The following is an 8,993-nucleotide window of genomic DNA, read 5'->3' as shown; positions in this document are numbered from 1 at the left end:
AAAACCAAAATTCGCACAGTAGAGATAACGGTTTAGGGTAACAGTGTTGGGAAAAACGACAACCTAGCCACGAACGGTAAATAAAAAGTGCGGAATTAATCTTCGTTTGGCTAAACTTTTTCCCGACCCGAATGAACCAATGAGAATGCAGACAAATAGGGCAATTTAAAAGTAACAAGGACACAAAAATTTAGCGTGGAAAACCTCTAAACATGAGATTAATGTTTAGAGGTTATTGTTCAAATCACATATATATTGGGGAAGGTTATTGTACAAATGAAATTAACATGCTAAACAAGAGAATCAAGTAGAGTAATTATCATAGAGTAATTACATAATTACTCTATGATGTAATTACATATTATTCTACTTGTATACATAATTACTCTACTTAATTATTATGTTTGGTACGTTAATTTAATGTGTATTTGATCCAAACCCTATAAAGATATATTATACAGTAAAAAAATTACACATTACGCAATTTGGAAATAAAAAGTTGTTAGAAAATCCATAAATCATAAATTATTTATTTGTTATTTTCTATATCAAAACTTAGTTGTAAATGGCTACTTTAATAAACCAACCCGTGGACCAAAACTGTAACATCGTGAAAATTTCGAGTTCAAAATGCCAATTTTCCAAAGTTAAGGGACTGAAAATGCCAAATTCCATACCTTAGAGTTTAAAATGAAAATTTGGTTTTCCTGACCCATCGCGCTATGCGATGGATCAGAAGAGAGACCCATCGCGTACCGCAATCGTATACTCGATCCACCTCGATAAGCGTGCCATATTTCCTCGTAAAACGTGTCTCGAACCTTCATTTGTGTACCAACGTTTCCTTGAAGTTCGTGCCACCCTCCACACACATACGATCAAGAAGGTATTATTGTAATGGCAAGGAGTCTTGATAGACGTGTCGACGAGTGTTGAAGTTGGCATATCAAAGTTGATCAAAGAAGTAAAGCAGTGTCGGAGTGCTGTTCAATTTCGTAGGGTTTCCAATACGCCACTAAGGTTAGGCGTAATAACGAATTCAATATAATTCAATATCATATTAAAGGCTTAAGCCCTAAGTCGAGGTTATACTCGATACCTCGATAAGAGAAATACAAACATAACAAAGAAAAGAATAAAGAAATGTTGTGATAGATAAAATATATATTTGTGTGCAAGTATATATATATTCTTTGTTATGAAATTATTATTTAAGTAATAAGAGTATTCTTAAATAATAAAAGAAAAGATTACGTTTCTTAGAGAAGAAGAAACATCGGGTTTCTATATAAACTAAAGGTTTATAATTTACTTTTAAACTAAAGGTTTTCAAGTAATAAGAGTATTCTTAAAGATTACGTTTCTTAGAGAAGAAAATACGTCGGGTTTCTATATAAACTAAAGGTTTATAATTTACTTTTAAACTAAAGGTTTTCAAGTAAAAGAAATATATGAACTAAAGGTTCATCGAGGTTGAGATATAAAATAAGACTAAAGGTCTTAAGCCGGATCGTGTATCCGACTAACAAATATTTATACTCGTACTATAGGTGCGAGATAAAGAAGGGAAAGACCCTTGGACGGTGAGTGAAGCCGATCCTAAAGAAACAAGGTGAATACGCCCCCAAACTTTTATAAACTTGTTTTCAAATGAGTCAAACATGTTATGTGAAATTGTTTACAAGGAACTACATGTTCCTAAAACCGTTATAAATAAGGGTATAAACCTAGCCCTCAGGCTGTGGAATATGTATGTCTGGATCCTTACATAGGTGGTACTATGCGATGAATGGGCACATCGCACCACCCTTGGTCGTAGGACGCTCTCTTGCAGGGAGTACGACCTTATGTGTATATTTACGGGTACTTAACTAAGTCGAACACTGCGGTGTTTGCCGAGGTGACCTAGAGTAGAGGCTCACATTTATAATGTGTTATTTAACTTTGTTATTCCTAAGCCACGTTGGCCCGAGGCAGGCGTAGTCTCGAGGGGTAATAAAGTAAAAGAAAATATTTTTTGCGTCAGCGTGTTCACCAGCATTCGTTGCTGACGTATTTTCTTACATTTTGCAGGTGAACGAGATTAGCGCTTGGAAGTGTCGAAGTGCTATATTAAATCCGATGGCTCGGATCTTTTGTATGAAACTTTTAATATATAAACGGTGGTGGTTTTGTAATGTAAAAACAAGTAATCTTTTTTACTTAAGTTTGGGAATCTTTTAAAATTCCAACTTTTGTTTATATAAATATTACAACTTAAATCCACAAGTTTTATAAGACTTCCGCTAATATAATGTAACTCTGATTTACTTACACTAGTGGTACCAACTGTTGGATCACATTCCTAGGCCTAAAATGGGGGTGTGACAAAAACTCATTCTAATTTTAAATTTTTGACACAAACAATGTTTGATACTTTAACCGGTTAAAGAAACCCACCCGTTTCGTATTGGTTACTTATAGAAATCTAATATTAATAACTAATGCAATATATTTTATATTAAACAAATTAACATATTTATGATGGTATTAATTCTTTTAAATTAGGATGAAATTATTAAAAATTGAACATGAAATATTAAAAAGGGAAATGTAATTAATATGAGAGAAAAGAGTAAAATTTTGTAAGAATCAACATAATAATGGTATGTGACATTTAGAAAGCTTTATTTATTAAATAGTATAGATTTGTTATTAGTTATCATCACATTTATTGTATAGAAATCAAATCACTTGATTTATGTCTTGTATGTTATTATATAATGTAATCTATCATGTGAATAGAAGTAATCCTTTCCAATTCAAAATAATCTTATAATTTTATATGACAATGTGTAAGTGAATATTTAAGAAATTCCAACCAAAGATTTTCTTATAAAAACTCGTAGCTTTATTATGATAGTTTTATTTAACCTTATTTAGTGGTGCGGTACAACACATGGTTATCTAGTTAGAGTAGACACCAATGAAATTGGTTGAACGAGAACCCACATAAAGTTTCCCATTCTGCTCCTGAACCAAGCTGATTGTCTTATTGAAGAATTGCGTAGCAAATGACACTGTTTGCAACACAACTCCATCTGAATTGAATCTCAATCCTTGAGGTGTGATGAGTGGCGTCGGTGGGCTAAATCCAATCGAAAGTGCCACCCAAAATTCTCCGACTCGCTCTGCTCGCTTTATTTTATTGTTTCCAACATTATTTAGCAAAACTTCTCTTTGATTTACTTTGGGCCCAGTTAGCCAATATTTTGAAATTCGGTTGCCGGTAAGCTCAGGCACTAGAACAAATGTACCGTCACGACTAACTGCTGGACCACCCCCGCCCGAGAGACCAGTAAGCAAAACGTCTGCACATTTGTCAGTTGGATTGTAACGCAATAATCTACCGGTTGAAACGGGCTTAAATCCAGGTTGTGTGATATTTCTACATCAAAAAAGATACTCATCTGTTAAAACAAGACTAGTAAGCATTAATCCATGATTTGAGTTAATATAGTTACCTGATATCATATGTCAAACTATCATCACTGAAATAAACATTGCCGATTATCAAGTCAACGTCAACACCAGTTAAAAACTTGTAACCACTATAAAGCTGAAGTGCAGGCCCGCCGCTAGGCCCGACAACTAGAAGTCCATAATATGCATCAACTATGTAAAGGAGGCCGGTTTTCGGATTAAAGCTAAGAGCCAATGGCCTTCCGCATGTCCGTCCCATATCCGGATCAGTTGTACCATCACGAAGTTGTTTATTCCTAATCAAAATATTAAAAAGAAAAAAATAATAATAAGATACACTAAAATTCCCCAAAAGAAATTTGGCATTTAATTCGTATTTTAAATTTCAATAATTTAGTGAAAAATTTGTAAACACTTTTGCTAGTTTATGTTTGTATTAATCACGTACAAGTTCATTTTACAAAATATCACGAACAAGAAAATATGTTAATGCTATATTCACGCTAACGAACACGAACAACCTTAAGCCCTACACGAACAAAATACGGAGTAACTGGTTATGCATAAAACAGACCTTCCGGGTGCAGTATATGCGAAATCCACGAAACCTAAAATAGGCCTTGCCATTTCAATATCCTGCCATCGTATACGGACGTATAGGGACCTTCGGTAACCAAGAGAAATCCATGAAATGCAGCCGATTCAGGGCCAGAAACCCCTGGAGGCAATTCAAGCTTACTAAACTTGGAAAACTGACCAGAAACAACAACAAAAGTGGAAAGTATTGCTACAAAAGCAGAAAGCAAGGATACCTTTTATAAACGAAAATTGAATATATTGTAGTTTTTGTTATATCATTCAAGGCTCCATATACATGCTTATAAACTAGAAAACAAGGACAAGAAAAGGAAACCGATAATCTAGCCATGACTTAAGGCATGAAAACGGGGTCTAGAATAATATCTATAAAGAGGAAAATACTTTCTATAATAATATTCCCTCTCAAGTTGGAGCGTGAAGATCCCGAACGCCTAACTTGCCGAGTAGAGCCTCCAACTGTTTCGATCCGAGAGCCTTGGTGAGCAAGTCTGCTACTTGATGTTTGGTGTTGATGTAAACCGGTTCCACTTCCTTTGACTCGACTCGTTCGCGAACGAAATAGCAATCCATTTCGACATGTTTAGTACGCTCGTGGAAGACCGGGTTATTCGCAATGTGTTTAACTGCAATATTATCGCAAAAAACAGTAGTTGGAGCTGATTGGACAGTGTCGAGATCCTTGAGCAGCCACCGCATCCAAAGTATTTCACTAACGGTTGTAGCCATGGCTCTATATTCGGCTTCAGCCGAGGATCGAGATACAACCGACTGTTTCTTTGACTTCCAAGATATGGGACCACCCCCGAGGAGGAGAAGGTACCCGGTTCTTGACCTTCTAGTGAAGGGACAACCCAACCAATCGGAATCGGTATAAGCCACGAGATTGTTTCCCCCTGTCTTTGGTAATAGGATGCTTGGCCCGCGGTTGCCTTCAAATATCTTACGACCCTTGTAGCGGCTTCGAGATGACTTGTACAAGGATCCGCCACAAATTGACTTAGGGTACTAACCGAGTAGGTAATGTCGGGACGGGTGGCCTGGAGATAAAGCAACCTCACGACGAGCCGCCGATAATGACTCGGATCAACCCGATCTTCCTCCTTTCCTGCTTCCAACTTTAGACTTTGTTCCATAGGTATTGGACTTTGTCGGCATCCAAGCATACCGGCATCTTCAATAATGTTGAGAGTGTACTTCCTTTGACTAAGTACCATACCTTCTTCCATTCGAGCGACCTCTATCCCAAAAAAATACTTAAGATTTCCAAGATCTTTTATGCTAAAACGTTCATTCAGAAATGATTTTATCTCTCTCATTCTTGTAGCATTATTGCCAACCAAAATCACGTCATCAACGTAAATTAAGACTGCAACATATATCTCTTTCCTCCTGAAAATAAACAATGAGTGGTCAGCCTTTGATTGTCTAAAACCGGCTTCGACAAGTCCTGTGGTGAACTTATGATACCAATTTCTCGAGGCTTGTTTGAGCCCATAAAGAGACTTTCTTAACCGACACACTTTGTTTTCCTTTCCTTTATCAAAACCTTAAGGTATCTTCATGTACACCTCCTCATTCAAATCACCATGCAAGAATGCATTGTTCACGTCTAATTGATGAACCATCCAGTTTCGTTTGGCTGCGACTGCCAAAATGGTTCGAACAGTAACCAACTTGGCAACCGGAGCAAACGTGTCATGAAAATCGATCCCTTCTATTTGTGTGAAACCTTTAGCAACCAAGCGAGCTTTGTACCATTCAATGTCTCCATTGGGCTTGTACTTAATCTTGTAAACCCATTTGGAATCTATGGCCCTCTTACCCTTTGGTAAGTCTTCAAGAGTCCATGTTCCGTTCATCTCGAGTGCCTTTATTTCTCGTTTCATGGCTACCCTCCAGTTTTCATTCTGCACAGCTTGTTTAAAGGTTCTTGGCTCATCGGTTTTATCGATGGCCGACAAGAAAGCTTTGTGAGAATGTGAGAAATTATTATAGCAAACATAGTTAGACATCGAATGTACCGTGGAGGAGCGTTGGTAGGAAGCGGGCGCGGCATGGTCGAGGGACGGTGGTAGTGAGACATCATACCCATCTAGTCGTTTCGATCGAGCACGTTCCCTTCTTTCTCTCGGTTGTCGTTGATGAGGTTCGGCCTCGTTTGATTGTTGGGCCTCAGCTTCACCATTTTCTGGTTAGGAACTCACGGGTCCGATTGGATCCATGTCATCCTCAACCATATTTTGTTCAGCCACTTGTATCTCATCATTGTTCTCATTTTCATTTTCTGCAGTGGAAGTTGGTGTATGATCAATATTTCATTCTTCATTGTGGTCTCCATAGTACCAAGGTGGGAACCCGAAAACACCATCGTCTTTCGACACACGGTTGTGTTGGCCACCTTTGTAAGGAAATGTGTCCTAAATGAACTTGACATCTCTCGAAACAATAATCTTACCCTTTTGAAAATCAAATATTTTGTAACCTTTTGTTCCGACAGGATAACCGAGAAATACGCCCGGCTTCCCCCTTTCTTCGAGCTTGTCACCACTCGTATCGGTATTTCTATAGTAGGCAAGACACCCAAATACCCTTAAAAGATCAAAATTCGGCTTTTCATTGTGGATTATTTCATATGGCGTCTTGTTATTTATGACTTTGAAAGGAAGACGATTGATGATGTGTGCAGCGGTTAACACGCACTCCCCCCAAAATCTCTTTGGTAGGTTGGCCTCGAACCTAATAGAACGTGCCGTTTCAAGAAGACGACGATGCTTTCTCTCCACAACGACGTTTTGTTGAGGCGTGTGTGGACATGTGGTTTCAAGAATGATGCCATTTTCGGCATAAAACTTGGTCATGCGATTAGAGGTAAATTCTCCTCCATTGTCACACCGAATACGTTTGACTAACTTTGAAAATTGGGTTTTGATGTATTGGTAAAAGTAAACAATACAATCGCTCGCTTCATTTTTATGTTTCAATAAAAATACCCAAACGCCCCTGCTATAATCGTCAACAATGGTGAGAAAATATCTTGCTTGAGTGAGTGAAGGCGTTCTATACTTCCCCCATATGTCACAATGCAAAAGCTCAAAACAATCTTTTGTTTTAATAGAACTTATTGGAAACGGCAATCTTTTATGTTTTGCTTTAACACAAGAATCACAAAACGACATACTAGGTTTTGAAGGAAATTCAATAAAATCAAAACGAGAAAGCTTCTCATGTGAGGCGTGCCCCAAACGCCTATGCCAAGTATCCATAGTTACCATTAACGCCTTCCTTTCACTACCCACCATGTCCACCTCGTAAAGACCATCCGTGCATTCACCCGCTCCAATCAACCTCCTCATTGCTAAATCCTGCATCACACAAAAGGTTGGGAAAAAGGTTACTGCACATTGTAGATCTTGTGACAACCGACTAACCGATAAGAGATTACACGTGAATTTTGGAACGTGCAAAACATTATCTATTTTTAGACCATTTGGTAAAGTGCAAGTCCCTCTTCCTTCTACGGGAACGAGTGAACCGTTAGGAATAGAGACCGGCATTTCATTCAAATTCTCACTTTGTTTTCAATCCATTCTTGCATGTGTGTTATGTGCACTGAAGCACCTGAATCAACGAGCCACTTACCTTCGTGTCTAACGTTACCTGCAAAGTTTTCTGTAAAGGGGGTTTCGATCACTTCTTTCTTCCCAACATTTTTAAAAATTGTTGGTATTGCTCGTTGCTTAGCCCCGGGAGAGGGCTCTCTTCAACATAGGCTGCTTTCGGGCTTGGCTTCTCGGTTTTCCCTTTCCCGGGCCACCATTCCGGGTAACCTACAAGTTTGAAGCAACCTTCGCGTTTGTGCCCATCTTTGTTACAGAAATCGCAGTGGCCCTCCTTATCATTCTTCCCCCTCTAGCATTTCTTGACTGCCACTTGTTGAAACTACCGGGCCCATCTCGTTTAACATGTGTTTGGAAAGCTACTGTGTTATCGGGGCTTATTTTTCTTCCTCCGGTAACTGCCTTTTGCAGCTCGTCCTCAGAGACGAGACGAAAAGCCTCTCCGAGTGTCGGGGTTGGCTTCATAGCGAGCAGTTGGGTTCTAATGGTGGAGTAAGCACTATCGAGCCCAAGAAGGAATTCATATAACCTTTCTTTGTCTCTCAAGTCACAGACCATCTTACTAATGCCACACTTGCATCCTCCACAAGAGCATCTCGGCGCGGGGAAAACCGAGCGGATCTCGTCCCAGATGGCCCTCAGCAGTGTATAGTAAGCTGAAACGGAGGTTCCGTCTTGTTTTGTTAGGCTGAGAAACTGCTTTAACTCGTATGCTCTCTGTGCGCTTTCCTTTCCAAAACGTTCCCGCAAGTCATTCCATATCTCTTCACTAGTAGCTGCATATTTCACGCTTGTTCGGATCTCCTTTACCATGGCTGTGGTGAGCCACCCCTTTATCATTGCGTAACACCGGAGCCATGTATTGTAGTTTGGATCGGCCGCCTCCGGTTTTATTAACGAACTGTCAACGAAGCTGTGACATTCGTCAATTTTCAACCTAAACACAACCGATTCAATTTTCAAAACCCTAAAATTTACTAATATCGTAGCGAATGTGTCGGTTTTTACAAATGGTTATAGTATTTTAGCATTATTGTTTTTTTTTTAATATAAATATTATATATTAATTATAAAAAAAGATCAATAGTGTTAAATGCCAAACTCTTTAAAATGGAAACTTGTAATTTGTGTGATTTATTAATTTTATTGGCGTCGGTGTAATGTTGACAAATTTTCATTATTATTATTATTATTATTATTATTATTATTATTATTATTATTATTATTATCAATTTCACAAAGCTTGCAATGTGTAAATGGCTCTATCTTCGCCAGCAATTAATTCCTTTATTATGGCATCAATTTTTCCTACAA

The 8,993-nt window shown here is 38.2% G+C and overlaps 1 pseudogene across 1 annotated transcript; it reads right to left on the bottom strand.

Annotated features, from left to right (window-relative positions):
* Window positions 1–2,877: 2,877 nt before the first annotated feature.
* LOC143596546 (protein STRICTOSIDINE SYNTHASE-LIKE 12-like) lies at window positions 2,878–4,390 on the bottom strand (annotated as a pseudogene). The gene is made up of 4 exons (XR_013146728.1): window positions 4,376–4,390; window positions 4,037–4,274; window positions 3,504–3,758; window positions 2,878–3,427 (listed from the first exon to the last, which is right to left on the bottom strand). The product of XR_013146728.1 is annotated as a protein STRICTOSIDINE SYNTHASE-LIKE 12-like (transcript).
* Window positions 4,391–8,993: the final 4,603 nt, after the last annotated feature.

Source organism: Bidens hawaiensis, unplaced genomic scaffold (genome assembly GCF_021521415.1).
Source record: "Bidens hawaiensis isolate Kalapana, Puna unplaced genomic scaffold, B.hawaiensis_p1.1 tig00046690_1, whole genome shotgun sequence".
Lineage (NCBI taxonomy): Eukaryota > Viridiplantae > Streptophyta > Magnoliopsida > Asterales > Asteraceae > Bidens > Bidens hawaiensis.
The sequence above is the reverse complement of the archived record's forward strand: the minus strand, read 5'-3'. Positions and strand labels throughout refer to the sequence as shown.